This window comes from Chiroxiphia lanceolata, chromosome 1, assembly GCF_009829145.1.
Source record: "Chiroxiphia lanceolata isolate bChiLan1 chromosome 1, bChiLan1.pri, whole genome shotgun sequence".
Lineage (NCBI taxonomy): Eukaryota > Metazoa > Chordata > Aves > Passeriformes > Pipridae > Chiroxiphia > Chiroxiphia lanceolata.
This window is the reverse complement of record NC_045637.1, coordinates 116,039,098-116,056,971: the sequence shown is the minus strand read 5'-3', so window position 1 is coordinate 116,056,971 and position 17,874 is coordinate 116,039,098. Positions and strand designations below refer to the sequence as shown.

Here is a 17,874-nt window from a genome sequence, read left to right as displayed (position 1 = left end):
AGCGAAAGGCAAACAGGGTCTGTGAAACAATAACTTGGTTTCAGAGCTAAAATGAGAGACTGTAAAGGACAGGTGGCTGCAGCAAATCTATTCCTTCCTGAGGGGAGGATGCTGCAGAATCTGGTCTCATTGTGAGGAGGAGGGAGAACCACAAGCCTCTGTCAGAGGAATGGGTAAGAAAAATCAAGGAGGAAAAAAAATTACATGCAAAAAGTCAACAAAATGAGCAGGATCTTGGCCAGGCTTTTCAAGGCAGATGGCACTGCTGGTTGCAACAGCTGCAACTGAAAATCCAGGAGACAACAGTGGTAGCTGACAAATATTTAAAGATTACTACCAGCTGTTTAGTCCAAACCATCTCTCCCTCTCCTTCTCTGCTGGGTAGAGAAAGATTTGTACTGGAATTGCTTTACCTTCTCTTCATCATTGGATGGCAAAGATTATATTTAAACATCATTAGCTAGATCAAGCTCCTGAATGCCAGCAGTGTCTTATCCTGCAATAAGGTCCTTAAGCCTGACAGACTCGCAGCCTCTTGTCCTTGTAATAAAGCAGGTGGGACATTGTGCCTTCCTCCTTCATCTGGTTCTGCAGCCTGCTGGTCTCCTTATGGCTGCTTGGGCAGAGGGGTCATGGCTCCTGGATAGGATAGGGAGAGCAGGAGAAGTGTTCCTGTGCAACAGGCAGTGCTCTTTCACATTGAGTTCGGATTGACAGAAAGCTGAATGGGAGCCGGCAGTGTGCCCAGGTGGCCAAGAAGGTCAATGGCATCCTGGCCTGGATCAGGAACAGTGTGGCCACCAGAACCAGGGAAGAGATTCTTCCCCTGTATTCGGTGCTGGTGAGGCCACACCTTGAGTGCTGTGTCCCGTTCTGGGCCCCTCAGTTCAGGAAGGACATTGAGGTGCTGGAGTAGGTCCAGAGAAGAACAACAAGGCTGGTGAAGGGACCCGAGCACAAGTCCTATGAGGAAAGGCTGAGGGAGCTGGAGTTGCTTAGCCTGGAGGAGGCTCAGGGGAGACCTCATCACTCTCTACAACTCCCTAAAAGGAGGTTGTAACCAGGCAGGAGTCTTTCTCCCAGGCAACCAGCAGCAGGACAAGAGGGCATGGTCTTAAGCTCTGCCAGGGGAGGTTTAGGTTGAATATTAGGAAAAAATTTTTTACAGAGAGAGTGATCAGACATTGGAATGGGCTGCCCAGGGAGGTGGTGGATTCTCCATCCCAGGAGGTTTTTAAGATGAGACTGGATGTGGCACTTAGTGCCATGGTCTAGTAACCACAGCAGTGTTGGATCAAGGGTTGGACTTGATGATCTCAGAGATCTTTTCCGACCCAGTTGATTCTATGATTCTATGAGGTCTGCTTCCTGCCCCCTTACTTGCTCCATTTGCTTACCAAATGCAGCTAACACTGTAGTTCTGTCCTTTGGAAACTGTGCAGCCCTCACCTTTCATCTTTCCTGCATCTTCTCCCTCATGCTGCTTGCCCTAACAAACACAGCCAGAGCCATCTGACAAGGTCCTCTGCTCCTCGTAGGTGTTCAGCTTGCTAAGGGAGCTGGGCTCTTCTCAGAAGAGAAGTACAGTTCTGTACCTGCTCTCACTAGGCACTTTTCTGTGCTCATGAATTTGGCTTCGGTGCCTGGTACTTCTCCTCCCCTAGGAACACTTTGTTTTTATTCGCAACTGGAAATGTAAGTGTAACTGCCGGTGCTTGAGGTACCCATTCTAAATGTGAAAGATTCTTCACCCGAAGGAGTTCTCAGAAATGTATTGTTTTCTATCCACAGACTGTTGGCAAGAGTGAGACTTTGCCAAATTTCTTCTGAGTCCCTGCTTGTTCTTAAACATTAGAAAAATGGATCAGTATTGGGAGTCTATCTTCCCTTTTAGTCTTGTTGTGCTGCTGTTTCATCCAAGACTTAGTAAAAATACTTGAACTGAATTAGAGAGACAAACAATTGAATTTTTATGAATCTGCAAGTGACTGATGGGAAGGAGTGGATAACATTGAAAAAAACTTTTTTTTTTTAAAAAAAGGTTACAATCAGAACTGCTTACAGCTAAAGGTGATGACTAAATACATTGGGATCATTGAATTCATCCATCTGAATCCTAATAATAACATAAAAGCACAAAGGGATGTTGGAGGACATGGCTGGTCACTGGCAGGGGAAAAGAAGTTCCTGCGGTCTGCCAAGGTGAGCGATGTTAGGACAAGATTATCTTTCCTGTCATGTACTTACCAAGCTGCAGCTCTTACTTGGACTAGTGCTCTGGGTTTGGTGTAATTTTTTCTCCCCCCACATGCAATGAAATGAAACTTTAGGATGGAGAAATTGGGTAAGGAAATTATGTAAATAAACCAGATGATTGGTTACGCCTCTGAAATATTCTGGAGTCTGAGCTTGCCAAATTTCTCCTTGAGCAGCAGAAAAACAATTTTCCTGCCTGACCATCTTACTGTGCCAGAGTAGGAGCAGTGGGAAGCTGAACTGGGCGCTCTGCTGCTGGTCCAAGTGGTGGGTGGGAAGGCAGCTGCTCCAGGACTGTTTCTCTGGGTTTGGGGGCAGCATTACTGACACTGTGCCCTAGCAGGGCTGCAGGAAGCCATGCACAGGAAGGGAGAGAAACATCCACAGCTGAGAGGCAGGGGGGAGTCCAGCCCTGGATGAACACCACTGCCATTGCAGCTTGCAATTGCAATACATACATCTGTTCACAGGAGACTCCATCAAAAAGGCAGATCAAAATATATATTTTGCTTGGCAATTGTATTGATCTGTGAACTCCACTCACTTCAGTATGGATAATTATGCCTAAGACTCTTTAGTCTCTTTCTCTGTTAAAGAATCATTGCTAACAGGATTTCCCTTAAGCAGGGCCATACCTAAATTTGCTGCAATCATCTGATTAAGGCTGTCATGGCTTTTGTGCTTAATTATACTGCAGAGAAGCATGAATACAGCAGGGTGCCTAAACTGATCTTTTCCCAGATGTAGGCATTTAGTGCTCTGTAGCAGATACCAGCTCACGTACTTGGTGGTTTTCTCATACCTGTAGTTCCTGTAAAGGTTCCACCCTATAATTACTTGAAATTTTATTTACTATGTTCTTTCAGCTTCTCCTCTAGTTGGAAAATTTCAGCTGAAGCATTTTTTGTTGGGTTTTAAAAAAGAAAAATTATTCAAAACATATGGGTTCAGTGGCATGTAGAAAGGCAATTAAGATTTTTTTATTGAAGAGATTGACCTAGGTTGTACGAAACATTTCAGGGAATCTGATGACTAAAATCAAACCAATGGTTCAGAGAAGGATTATTTTTGGGGAAAATGGAACTGGGAGATTTTGTTGGTTAAGTGATGACTACTGGAGGTGCAGCCAACCTACAAACTTTGAGGGAGCACGAGGATGTAGAAATACTTCTTTACATGGTAAAATGAGAATTCTTGCAAGCAGTAGGAAATTTAAGCAATGGGAAGGGATATGAAATCTAAAAGCAGAAAACTGCAGCTGAACACATCCTTACCCTGAAAAAAAGATCATTCGAAAAGAGCACACAATTAGTGGTTTATCACCCACTGTTCTGAAGAAAATGCTGCTCATTCTCCTATTTACTGCAGTTACAGTGACAGCAGGTAAAGCACTCAGCAATATGCCAAGGTGTGAGCCTGCATCTCTGTGTGGCTGAAAGGCTCTCAGTGTCCACCCACAGCACCACAAACTACTCAAGTCTTGACAAGGCATTGCCAGGAACGCTTTTATTTCCATCTTTTCTTTGAGTTTTGGTGCTGGTTGTGTCTTTAATCACGCTCCCAGGTACCATGTGTTACCTGTAAGCTGCAGGCAGAGTAATCCTGGCAAGCAGTGTGTCTCAGTCTCACTGGTGGTGAAGTTGATGTGATGTAATGCATGTCAGCAGTTCCCCACTGCACTCTGGAAATATGGGCAGAGACCAGAAATAAATTCCTTATTGTACTGCGCTGGCTATTGACTGGGAGGAGAAAAGCCAGGACTCCTTCAATTCCTTGTCCCTTTTATCTTGAATTGCTTTCAAGTAGATCTAGTAGGTTTTATGGGGATCTGAGAAGAAATTTTCTTCTAAAAATTAAGTTTTTTGAGTACACTAAAGTATTTAGCATTCTTTACACATGCAAAGGAAATAAAAGCAAAGTACCAGGATGCCTTTTGAGTTTCTCTGACGTTGTTTGTCTTTTCCTTGGCAATGTCATCTTTCTGTATCACAGTCTTGAATTTATTTAGGTGATCACTTCAATGATTTGTATATTTATTGCTTATTTTTCTTTTCATCTTCTCCTTTTCTGGTCTCTACATGAACTTGCAGCAGCATTACCTGGAAAGTATAGTGACAGGGCCAATTCTGTTTTAAATGGAAGGCAAAATAATGCTGGCTAATGGAATTACACCAGGAGGGAGCTTGGCCTGCTGTCCTGATATTGCTAAAAACCACCTCCTGCTGACATCACTCTGTAACTGCTGATTTTCACATCTGGGAGGAGAGAATGATCTCAATGCAGAAACCTTCCTGAACTTTAGGGGAGAAGTGTGGTAACTGTCCTTCTTCTGAGGAAACATGGGGGTGTATATTTATCATCAGTGCAGGAGACCTGACCTGCCTGATGTAGTATGGTTCCAGCTGTGATTTTCCACAGCATTTAGAACACTCTCCCATGGCTTTGTAAAAAAGGTCACGTTATTTTTGTGGTATGATAATTCAGGGACCCAAACACGACAGCTATGTAAGAAATTTCACAGCTTTGCTGTACTCTACCACTTCCGTGGCTATCATCCTGAAATTCCAGTTAAGACACAAGGCTATCACTAAAAAAAAATTTTAGTTTAGAATGAAAGTTTTAAGTATGATTTTATGTTAAATTAACTTGCTTCTTGAATACAGTAATGAAATGCGAATAGTTTTTTTTTTGCTGAATAATTACCCTGGCATAAAATTTAAAATAGGATGTACCTAGATAAAGATTGAAAATATAACATGTGCACTGATTAACTTTAAATCTCTAAGGAACTCCATCTTATTCCATTAGTTCAGCACTCTTTTCATACATCTGGAATATGAAAGAAATATAATCAAGTCTGTTTTACAGAATTTCTACATTGGCAAGTTTAAGAGGGAGAATTCTGGTTACAGTTAAACTAAAACTGTACTTAGATATTTCATAACTTCAAGACTGACTTCATTTTACTAAACTCAAAATTTAGATTTTATTTCTAAAGAATTTGGTTAAAATATTGTATTCCAAATTAAATTTCAGTTGAAAATATCCCTAAACATTTACCATTATAACGGCAATTATAATTTTGAAAGTATTCAAATTTTGCTAAAAACCTAATGATATTTATAACTATGAAGTAGTGTATACTAAATGTGAAATACAAATGTTTTTAAAAATAAATTTTGGAAAAAGATTACTTTAGAAAAAGGGTTGTTCTTTTTAAACAAGGTTTCTTCATTTAAAATAAAATGACCTGAATATTTACCAACAGTATTTTTTAATAAAACTAAATGTTTTAGTTTAGTATATAATGTCATATCTTAAATGCAATTTAAAATGCTTTTAATACTTTTTCAATTTTTTTAACTTGAAATGACCCTTCACTTATGTTCAAATGCAATGCAGAGTGAAAAAACCAAGCCAAAACATTTTAGCCTTTCACAATGAAGGTAAAATTATTACAATTGATTATAATGAAAAGTTTTCTTCAACTGGATCAATTGGGTTTTTTGTCCAGCTCTTCAGTTTCTGCTTTCTGATCTAGCAAGGATGTTTATTCTCAAAGGAACAGCTGTCTTTGATTAGATCAAGCTGTGCTTCTGATGTTTTAAAATCTCCTAAAACTGCAGTTCACAGTTCCAAATAAACACTAACTCCATCTCTTCTCCCAAATGACCCCTAAGCAGAGAAGTAATACTTCTAAATTTCTCTGTGTAACATGATGCAGTTATTCTTAAGAACCACATTTTTTAACTTTTGGAAGGCTCTTTTTTTTTGTCACATGCTTCCAAACCTGCAAGATAGGAGTTTCCACTTGCAGGACAATGAATTATCAGGTAAAGGCCAATTTCTCATGGGGGTTTCATCCTCCAGAGCCATGCCAATGCCTGTACCTGTAAAGAACAGATTTATCTTTTTTTGAGCTCTGTTATCAGTACAGCTATTCACTGCCATAGGTTCAACTGGAACATCCAATCTTGGATATATAGGGTAATGTCACAGCTTAATTTGAAATCCTGTAAGCTTGACTCTGATAATGTTCAAAATCTTTATAAAACATGCATGTATGTATCAACAAATACAGGCTGCATTTAAATTTCTAGCATTTCATAATCCTATCTCTTTCTGGATGAAGTGAATTCTCTCCATGGCTTTAGTGAACATCAGTTAGCCTACCTTGCATTTGGCTATGGTGAAGTTCCAAATCTTTCCTGAAGAATTTAACTAGGTTGTGGCCACTGCTTGTAGTGGCAAAGGGACTAATGCTAAGCAGAAAAAGTCATTACAGCAAAATTTACTTGTGATAAAATAATACAGAGTCATTATATTTCCAGGTTTTTTTTTTATTTCCCTTTTTCTTCCCTTTAAGAATCAGTAATTTCAAGCTGTGTTTCAAGCCCTGCTGTCTCTAGGCCCAGGAACCATAGTCACTGGCAATGTTTGCATTCATACCAATCACCTTATTATGGAAGGAAAACTTTCCTTTCTTCTCTTTACACATTTTCTTTGTATTAATTTCCCACTCTTACCAGCAGAAAGACTTCAGAGACCCAGGAAAGTGGTTTCCTAAGTCAGTCTATGAAAATGCAGTCCTTGGGGGTAGGGTAGGTGTTAAGTAAAGTGTTAGGTTTGGGATTTATGTTTTGATTTCGTTTTGTTTTTTTGGTTTTTTTTGTTTGTTTGTTTCTCCCATGGCATGTAATAACTGTAAAATAACATGGCTTTATTTGATCAGTGTCAGAAGATGTTTTTTCTCTGGTTCTCAAAAGTACCTGTGGTACAGACAGAATGAAAGCAAAAAACCAGCCATTATATTTTTATTAGTTACAGTGTCAAGGAATAAGCCAGTTATTAATGGTATTTTTTTCCAGTCATTGAATTAAATCCTATTTTAATCTAAGGGTGGAAAAGGAAAATTAATACTGTTTGTTCTGAAATATGGCACTGTTCTCTACATAGCTGAGAACAGGCTGGAAATTTTGTCTTTCTGAAAAATAGTTTGCTTACTACATATTATCAATATGAATTCAATTTGCAGAGTAACTGTAGTCCCAGAACAGTACAATCTCAAAAATAATAGCTTTCTGCTTTCCCCTTGCCAATCTCCACCCGGGCTCGTGCTGGTGCATCACAATGTGTGGTGCAAAGCTGCCTCCTCACTGTACCAGCACGGAACACTTCACCTATAAATCATGAAGGAACAGTCTGTACTGTCTTATCTTCTCCCTGACCTGGGTACTGCTCTGACCACAAGAGACTATAATTTACTGTCACACAAGTGCAAAAGAGGTCATGTGATACCTCCAGGCTCAACAAATTCAAACGTGTTCAAGTGGGTCCATCTCATAGACTGACCTTCCACGTTACTTGCCAGTTCCTATGGGTGAGGGTGATTATGGGAGAGGGTCAGACACCAAGTGAGTTCCTGCAGCATGAGATCCCTTACCTTAAGTGATTATGGAAGAGGTCAGACACCAAGGGTGCTCCTGCAGCATCAGATCGCATGCCCTGAAGTCAGAGAATGACAGGCTTTCTGCCTCTTTGCTTTAATAACTCCCATGAGAGTAGAGTGAGATATGTGACCAGCATCCTGGAAACCTCCCAAACTTGCAAAGTATGGTACAGAACTCTGGATTCCTGGAATGGGTTAGAGAAGGGGCATCTCTTGACGCGTGGTTCTTCACCCACAGAGAAACCTTAATGCCACAAAGGTGAGGCAGGCTGTCATCCCACTCTGCTCATGGATCATTCATCCTTTCCTCTTCTTCTCCTGTAATTTCCTTCAAAGACCTGTTGTGATGAGCTCAGGCCAGCTAAACCTTTCCTTAAATGGCTGCTTTTTCTTCTAGTTCCCAGTTCCCCTCTGTGATTTCTGGGCCTTGTTTACCCTTCTGTCTTCCTTTGCATTGCACCCTGCACTTATCTGTCATTTGTACTGGTCTTTTTTTTTTTTAATTCTTTCCTCCAAAAACTGCAGCTTTTATACCTTCTTCACAAACTACTATTTTACACTCTTTTCCATCCAAGTTTTTTCTCTTCCAGATATATTTTATTCAGAAAGTCTTCTGTGGAGTACCTCAAATACATCTTTGCCCTTGTCTGTCTACTACTTTTGACATGTTGATTATGCTTACTTTAGTGTCCACATTCTGCTGTTATTTACACAGATGTAACATGGAAGGACTCCATTGTTTCTTATCCATATATATGCACCTGAAAGATCATTAGCTTTAAGCAGGAAAGTTCCTTATTCTGTAGTAAAACTAAAAGTGTATGTGCATCTGTATCTACCATGGGTTTTGTCAGGAGATCTGAGAGGTTGATTACAAGGTGAACAATTTTCTTCTACAATGTAACATTACTATTAGATGACACATGATGACTAAACATCAGTTTCCCAGTCTTGATGGTCTGCTCAAGCTTGACACGAACCCATAGGTTTAAAACCTAATTCAGTCATGTTAGGTGCTATAGGTTAAACCAATGACCATTGGACAATTAACAGAGTGGGCAAATTCAGCCCTGGTTTATGCCAAGACTGAATTGATTCCTGTATCAATAAAAATGCAGCTTCACAGGTGTCCTTTTAATGAAATACTGCACTAAATTTATTCCTTGTTTAGTTTCCTCAACAGTATAAAAAAAGTAATTCTTTTTTGAAGCTAAATCACTTGGCTAGCACACACATTGTCAGGCTGAATGTTAATTATTCAGCTTAATTAAGTCCAAGTAAAAAAAATAAAGGGTTGTAAACTATAAATTGAACCCCGATATAGACACTCTTAGTAAAGCTTTCACCTTGACTCCTTTGTGCTCCTGACTTTAACAAAAACTGAGATGACTTCAACACTGGACTATCATTGTTTTGGCCAGCAGGGTTTGGCACAGATAGCTGTCCCCTGTGGTGAGCAGTTAGATTCCTGCATGGAGCAGTCTGTAGCGAGCACTTCCACATACCCTATATGCCACAGGTGATTTCTCAGTCTCAGTGTGTTGTCCCAGCATACGCTTTTCCTTTTAAGAGCACTTTCAGAACTGCACTGCTGAGAGAGTCTAAAACCTTTTCTTAATTTGCAGCCCTAGTCAGTCAAGCTTGTTTTAAATCCTTTTGTTCTTGGGCCAGTATAGCCTTGTAGGTCCATTAGATGCATAATTGTTGAGGTTTATTCTCTTGTATCCCTGCCCAGCCTTCCTTTTGCTGGTATGTATGCCAAGTTCTTCTAGTGTCTTCTTCTAATGGTTTTCACTGCACCTCTTCCAGTTCAAGTTTACCTTTGCTGTGGGGTCTTTTACTGCTACAAGAGAGACAAAGTGAAAAGTAATACTACTACCAATTGCTATACGTGTGTGTAGCTTTATGCAAGTGGTGTCCAGTTCTATAGTCATTGTCCTTGTCTCCTTTGGAAAACTAAGAATGGTTTGTCAACAGGCTTTAGCCACCTGAGCTCTACTTCCACTGGTTATTTCTAGGTATTAGCTCTACAGTTGCTTAGATTCAGAACAAAGGTGCTGTGCAGAGGATCAGGATGTCTGCAGATGGGCTAAGCACTCATTCTTGCTCAGTTTATCCAGAACATTTGATCATGCTAGGTTTCTAGGTGTTGCTGGGATTCTCCCTCAAATATGGGCTAGAGCTTAACTCATAAGAATGTTTAAAGGGAAAAATACCTGCTAGATGAATCTGGATCTGAGCAGCACAAGTGCCGTAGTCGGGCACCCTCTGTTCAGCTGTTCTCCAAGGTCTCTCCTATGATTTCAGTCCCTGTGTAGCTGTACTGGAGGGCTTTTCCCTGCTCCCCTGCAGGTCCAAACAAGGGTGATGCTGCAGCCTTGTGCCTGGGACAGGAGAAGCTCAGTTGTTCCAGCGCTGATGCTGGGACCTAAGGATGGGCAATGAATGGGGCGGCAATCACAGGATAGGTTTTTAGAAGACTCCTATTGGAGAGTTTCAACAAACACCAAGGTCATAGATGAGAACCATGAAACGTTCAGCCTCCTGAGTCACGGAAGTCTTGTTGTCCATTTCTAATGGCTTTTAAAGCGTTAGGGTTGAAAAACAATCTGACACAGTGATGAGTTCCTACAGATGCTTCATATCTCTGAGGACTGCAGTCACAGTAAGGCAGAAGGAAACAAGCAAAAATATAATGGTGACTATTAGGAAGAATGTATTGGACTCTCTTTTCAGAAGTGCTGTAAAATCTATTACAGATAGCATAAGCATTAATTCACAGCGTTTGTTCATACTATACTGCTGTTACCTGATCTACTTTCCTTTGCTGATATATGTACTACAGCTACAGATTTATTTATACAGAGACATGTTTTTGTATTTTGGAATAGATCAACTCACCAGGACTGAGATCTCACTGATTTAAATGCTGTACAGGACCATGTATTCACTGTCTGGCAAAACACATGACATAAATTTGACTCTGGAGCCAAATAAATTGGGAAATTGTACTAAATTTTACTAAAGAGGGAAGATGGATCATGAAAGAAGGCACTGCAATGAATAATGCATACTCAGAATGTAAAAATGTAAAATAAATGAAATCCTTATGAAAACAGGACACTTGTTACTAACAGTAGAGCCTAAGTGAGGTCTGAAAATTACTACATGTATGATCTCATGGAGATACATACTTCTGCTCCCTTGGCAGAAATATTAGATGTACTTAATCATATGTAGTGATATTAATTTTAAAAGTGGTGATATGGAGAGAGCAAGAGCAAGAACATTTGTTTATTTTCTTGCAATAAATGGTAGAGTTCCCTGAACTTCAATGAGACGAGAACTGTACGAAGTATCATAACAATAGCTAATCCATAAAAGAATAAAAACTCCAGGTGATAATTTGATTTAGTTTTGTGTCACTCCAGGCTTCTCCCAGCAATATTACTTTATTTTTCCTGCTTTAAGATGAAGTAATGCATTGTCGAATAAAAAACAAACCAGAATGGGTCTGCATAGCTCATTATTACAGAGGAAATCCAAAAAACAACATAGGTAGATATTTTTCAAGACCTTTTATTCTTTAAAAATAGAGGGAGAATAATGCAAAAGTGCTTTTCTTTTTTTTAATTTAAAATAATTTTCTTCGGCATTTTTGGGCTCCTTAACAGGTTGGATGTTCAAAGATTTAGATCCCTTTCTGGGACTGTTGTTCAGACACATTTCACTGACACTAAATGTGACCTAACAGCTCATCTTCTTTGAATTAAGTGGCTCAGTCAGATGTGAGATTTAAGAAGGTACAAACTGGAAATAAAGAAACACTGTGAGCTGGCCCAAATGCAGCTTTTTCTTCTCTTGGCATGTTGACTGTAAAAGAAAGTTAATATTGAATCTAGTAAATCTGGTTTAAAAAGCCTGTCATTCAGTCTGCTTTTTGCTTCCTTGGTTTCCTCAGTGTTAATACAGCACCAGAAATATTTTACAGTTTCTCTTTTTGGTGCATTCTTATTGTGTGTATTGAGTAATGCCTTGCATCTGCTATAAGTAAACAAATGACCATAATCTTTAGTGCCTAGGCTAAAAGGCACTAAGGAAAACATAAAAACAGGCTTTTATTTCGTGAGCGTGAGAAACAGAGAGTAGGATCTCAATTGTTCCAGAGAGAGCATTTCCATCACAGAAGGGTAGATAGTCCCTTTAGACTGTGGATGTGCTGGGACAGACTTGCATTTTATAACCACAAATGACTACTGTTTCTCTGCAGGTGCACTGGTGCTCCCTTGTAGCTACTTGCAGCACTTGTCTCTCTGGGAACAGAAATCTAGAGAGTACCCAGAAAGAATGGTGAGTTGCTTGAAAAAGAGTGAGAAAGCTTAGGAAGGTGCTCTCTCAATGTCCCTCAGTACTGTCAAAGAGCAGGATTGCAGTAACATCATGGTATAGCCTGGTTACCAGTTCAGTGTCTCCAACCAAGTGTGGCTATAATGTGAGATGCCTGAACTCTTCAGGAATGGAGACTTGTGCACTGGTTGGCCTACCTGACCAAATAAAAACAGGTTGTGTCAAAGGACAGAGATTGTAAAGAGAGGAGCAGGAGTGTGAAGCCATGGAGCTGGATAAATATAGGGAGACAGACTCTGCTGCTTTGTCATACTGGCCTGTCTCTGTGCTCTGGGGCATCCCACCTCTTATCAGCTGATTTGATCTGCAGGGAGTTTCATCTACAGTGAAACTCTAGATACATTTTGAGGATGGTATTTGGATTTTTACGTTTAGTGCTGAGACAGATTGGCTGGGAAAGGAATGAAGCTGCTGAGCTTGTTAGATACCCACAGGGGAGAAAGTGCTCTATGAGATAGCTTCAGACTTGTAGGTTGTTTTGGCAACCATTATTAGACATGGCCCATAATTACTTCTGTAGTTATAGAAGAGTGTAATTTGCTTTTAATTACTGTATTAGCAAATATATCAGTAGGGAAACCAACAGAAAAAAAAAAAGGCCGATTTTTTTTTTAGTCCTGTTCTCTTTGACTGCAGGAAGGTAAAAATATTTGGACCAAAAAAAATGCTCTAATGGGCCCCAAACAGGCACATTCTGACACTGAGGGGGGAAATAGCTATTCTAGATAGCAGAGAGCTGGCTTCTGGCATAGCCCTACAAAGTGGAAATAATAGCTTCTTTCCATTGTAATTTTAAAATTGTAGTGTGATGCTGTTATTCTGATGCTTTGTGATAGATGCCAAGGTTGGAAGCTGCTCTGCTTCAAGTGTGAGTCAGATAATAAAGCAATTTCTGAGCTGTAGCAGCAAAGCACCTTTCCTTTTGTTTCCTCTGAAAGATACTGTAAGGCTGCATTATCAAGATTCACCTTCATAGACCAATATTTTATTTTTAACTCATCCTTTAAAAGAATTTGTGAGTACTGAAGGGGACATCTTATCTCCCATTGTGGGCACGTCTCCTGAAGAATTTGAACGGAAAATGCTGCATGCATTTTCTTACCTTGAATCTCAAACAAAGGAAAGAAATTCAGTGGATTTCCTGGCCTCTTAATCTTCTCACTGAGAAACTGCTCTAAACACTAATGAACATTAAATTGCTATTGCTCTGTTGGTGTGTAGCACTTCAGTCAGCAGCCCTTCCAGAGTCAATAACAGCAGGTAATCTACTGCAGTTCCTCCAGTGTTTATTTTTAAAGATAATACTTAAAATGCTTTAAAAATGAAACATTTCATTTTGCAGGTGGCAGAGCTGAAAAAGTTCAGGATGCTTTTACAGCATGTGAAAGGGAAAAACCATCTGGATTTCATTTTCACCTCCCTCCTGCCTAGTCAGCTGCTGAACTATGGAGGGACCAGGACACTTGTCAGGCCAGGGGTGGCTTTCCCTGCTGGCTTCCCCCATTAGCAAAGCACAGGCACTTGTGCAAATGCAGCTTCCCATAGGAATCACCAAATGAGGAAATGAATCCTCCAAAAGGAGGGCAGGTGGTAAATGATGATAAAATCCCCAGTACTTCGTTTTTAAGGTGAAAACCTTCACTCAGCCTTCTGTACTGCAGTAGAAAAAATGGCGTGGTTTAGCATGCATCTCCAGCTGTAACATCCAGGTAAATAAAAGCATTATGTCAGCTAAGGAGGCTTTTGGAGCAGATTTGTTGTGGAGTTGACTTAAGTTTGTACGCAGTTTCTGTTCTCTGGCATTTCCTAAAATATTTGGTTTTACAGCCACAGGAGTGGCTCCTCAACATAATTTTATGTGAGTTATTTATAGACCACCTTGTCTATCAGTAGTAACTTTACCCAACACACAGTTCCAGCTGAAGTCTCATCTCTGTCCGTCAGGGATTTGGGATTTTTTCCCTATCTGACAGCCAAAATGGTTTGTCTGATTTTAAGATGGAGTTTGGGCAAAGATGTGTCATTTTGTAATATTAAAATAAAAATTACGATAAGAAACTCTAGCGTTGCACTGAGTTTTAACTGGAAACTCCTGAGAGCAGTGTGGGAAGAGGCAACTGGGAGGCAGTGGCAGGGGTGCAATGCCACAGCCAGGGTGGGAGATGTGAAGATTTTGGTGGGGAGGAAATCAAGATGGGTACTAGTCTGTCTCAAGAAGCTGTGCCTCTACTTTTTTTCAAAGTAGACATGTCTGTCTTTCTGTGTTGCTTACATACTTACTCAAATTATGCAGGTAAAAAGAAGCAGTGTCTGAGGAAAAATAAAGCTATAGAGGCCAAGGACCTGTGTGCACTGGGGAGGCTCGGAAAGCAGCAGCCTTAGTCTCAATGCTTTAATTCCCCTCCTATAAGATGAATGCTTTCAGTTTTACTCATAGAGGTGCCATAAAGATGCATGTATTTAAATTTTGGGGAGGATTAGGAACAAATGACATCATTTTGTATTCAGTACAGGGTAGTTTAAATAAGGCCTGCAGGCCACTTGCTGAATGCTGTGGATAAAAAGAAGTCTTCACCGACAAGGCAGATACCCTGATGAAGAAATAATACATGAGCTTGTAATTAAAAACCATGTTTATACATAGAATGCTCTGAATTAAGAATTCTTGTGCATCAATAATCCTGGTATGTCCTAACTTTAAAGTGCTTGATTTTGCACCTGTTTCTTTTGAAGTTACTTTTCTGCATATTGAATTATAAGGAAGACACATGGAAGCATATGAAGAGAACAGAAAAAGGCAAATATATTCTCTCCCTTGCATCAGATATGAGGTTAGCACAGGTTTTCACTTTTTCTTAAGCCTTTGAGCAACATATGAAGCAGGACAGAAAAGCCTTTGGGCAGGACAGCCTGTTCTTTACTACTTCTTGAAAATGTTCACAGATTTTCCCTCAATTTCATTTCCATCGCTTTGATATTTCATCTACTTTTGCTTCTTCTCTCTGAGACTTTAAGTCTTTCAATAGACAGACACTACTGAGCATCTTCTCCCTCACCTTGCAGAGATAAGGATGTTGCAATCTCTGTGCTCCTGCTAACAGAGAGTTGGAAAGGCAACATCAGGGAATGAATCCATTAAAAATACCCCCAAAGAACAAAACTGGGAAAGTAAGCACAAATATATAGGCAGAAACACCTTAATTAGAGTTTGGATTTCAGTTCTGCTCTGTGTCCAAGCTGAGAAAGATTTCTTTCATGATGCCTGTTTCTTCCAGATAACCTTGCAGGAAATTAGACGTTGCAGCAGGGCCAAGCCAACATCATACAGACTGTGAACTGACAATTGGCCTAAACATGGAAAAGATTTTGCCCTCGGGGCTGAAATGGGTAACAGGTCTCCCCTGCTAGTGCCTCTGCAGGTGAGATTGCAGGTTGTGCTTGTGTATGTTTAGATGACTCAGACTATTTGTGGAAGTATCTCCAGTCCTTCCAAGGAAAACCTGAAGGAGGCTGCAAGAATGACAACAAGCCTTTGAAAGGCTGTGCTTAGGGCTTTTTAGCAGCGTAGGAAAATTGGGCCAGGGCAGTAAAATCAAATTTTATAGCAAGTGCAATTTAATTTGAAGAGAAAGGGAACTCTGAAGTGTGTCTGTGTGTGCTCTTTTATTTCACACACTGAAGTTTTGCTAAAACAAAATTATCTATCAAGCTTGAAGTTTGGCTTTTAAATTCATTTTTAGGCCTCTCTTTAAATACTGTGATACTAAAAAAAACCCAAACAAAAAGGTGCTCCCATTAAAGGCCAGTACCTGTGAAAATTATGTTTCTCCTGACTATGTCTATCCAGCCCCTTTCACAGTGGGACCTGGATTCTTGATCAAAACTAAAGGTTCTTGCTGTATATACAGATGCTAATGAAGTATTAAAGAACAACAGACAAGGACTGAAGATGAAACCCCTGTCTCATTTATTGCTGGCAAAACAGAAATCATACTGTGCCTCCATATCAGAAAATTTCTAGTATCTTTTGGGGCTTCATCTCTGCAGCTAGGTACACTGGTGGAAAACTAAACAACACACTGGCACAAAAGGGCTCAGAATCATATTCATAAAAAATCTGTCATCACAGATGTTGATGTCCAAAGATATGCATGTGGCAGAGAAATGAAAAATAATTTCCCCAGGACAGTGCTGTGAGGAGAGGGCATTGGAAGTAATGCTAGGTCCTGGGAATGTAGGCCTGGACATACCCATTACTAACAAATTGCTGTTTTGGTGATGTTATTTTGTATAAATGGCAGCTTCTTTCCTCTGTGGTCCCAAGCTCAAGTCAAGTAACTACTGTCTTGTGGATAGTTACACCACTTAGTAAAATGTTACATAAAGAATGAGAGGAAAAATGGCAACCCAGAGAATATTGAGAAACGTACCTTAGTATTCTAAGGTGTTCAACAACTGCAAGAGAAAATGTTTGACATTTCTGTCTCTGCAGCCAGTTTCAAGGTAGGAGAGGGTTATTAAGCATGAACGATGTCAGCTAAAACCTCCCCCCTCTCTCTCAAGCCTCCTAGTATATCTGACCCTGTAGTAAAGGTCATTTCTCATCTTCTCAGGTAAATAAATCTATAAAGACTTTCGGGTATATCACAATAAGGTCTTTGCTGCTCTGTAGTAGGAAATTTGAATCCAAATAATACTGGCTTCCTGCTATGCTTTCCTAGTAATGCTTTAACAAATAAGCAGGATTTTATACTGTTCCTGAGGGTAATTTTTTGGACTGAATCATTCCTTATGGGGTGCTACAAGCAACACACAGCTTTCCAAGCTTATTTTCAACTGTGAATGAACATAAACTGAATTCAGGTTTGTGAATGCCTTCTCACCTAGTATAGGTATACTATATATGCAAAATAAACAGCTTTTTGTTCTTTCAAAAAATGAGATTAATACTTAGCTTCAAAGCATCACAAGTAATTGATATACCCAGATGGACCTACTTGCTCTGTTGGATGATTTAGTCATTAATTGTATAAATCCATTTTATTTGTCCCTTTTATTTGCATGGTGAACAGAACTCCTTTATGATGGGATACTCATTCCTCTTGTGATTTTGACTGAACTGTTAAAAATCAAGTCTCTTGGTACAATAGTGTTCCAACGTTGCTTTGTGTACAGGTCTTTCACTCTTACTTTGACCTGTACTAGCCATGACTGTTGTTGCATTCCTAATCATCACAGTGACTTTCCCTGCTTAAGAATATGAAAAGATCAAGATTTGTTAGCATATATTTCTGAGCAGCTTGAGTATCTCAGGCCCTGACCTAAGACATCACTTAGAAGACATAAAGCTATGCTTTATCTTTAGTTGCAATGCTAACATGAAAAAACCTAGTCTTTCTGTCTGACTTCCATGATTTAATTTGATTGAGAAAACCTTGTGCTGTCCAGACTTATAATGACCATTTAATTACACACGGTAGCATAAAAGGCAGCTTCAAAACATTGCTGGTTACTGTAGTTTCTTCACTAATCACTTGGAAAAGTGATAACACATGTTTGAGTATTGTCCTCATTGCCAATTTATAGCATCATTAGGCCTTGCTAGGAAATTCTTATGCTAATTTTGGTTCTTATGCTAATTTTGGTTCTTATGCTCTGTGAGTTTAGATATGGATGCTTTTTTCAAATTCATCTCTACTTTTGTGTACCTTAATTTCTGTTGTTTGATCTCAAATGCTTTTGAGTATGAAAGGATCAGAGCA

At 39.7% G+C, this 17,874-nt stretch overlaps 1 long non-coding RNA gene across 2 annotated transcripts; it reads left to right on the top strand.

Annotated features, from left to right (window-relative positions):
- The first annotated feature begins 1,387 nt into the window (after positions 1–1,387).
- On the top strand, positions 1,388–14,704 carry LOC116793411. Of its 2 annotated transcripts, none has more exons than XR_004359474.1 (3): positions 1,388–1,534; positions 11,976–12,055; positions 14,621–14,704. It is a non-coding gene; the product is annotated as an uncharacterized LOC116793411 (long non-coding RNA). The 2 variants fall into 2 exon arrangements; XR_004359473.1 differs by having other exon boundaries at positions 1,388–1,695.
- Positions 14,705–17,874: the final 3,170 nt, after the last annotated feature.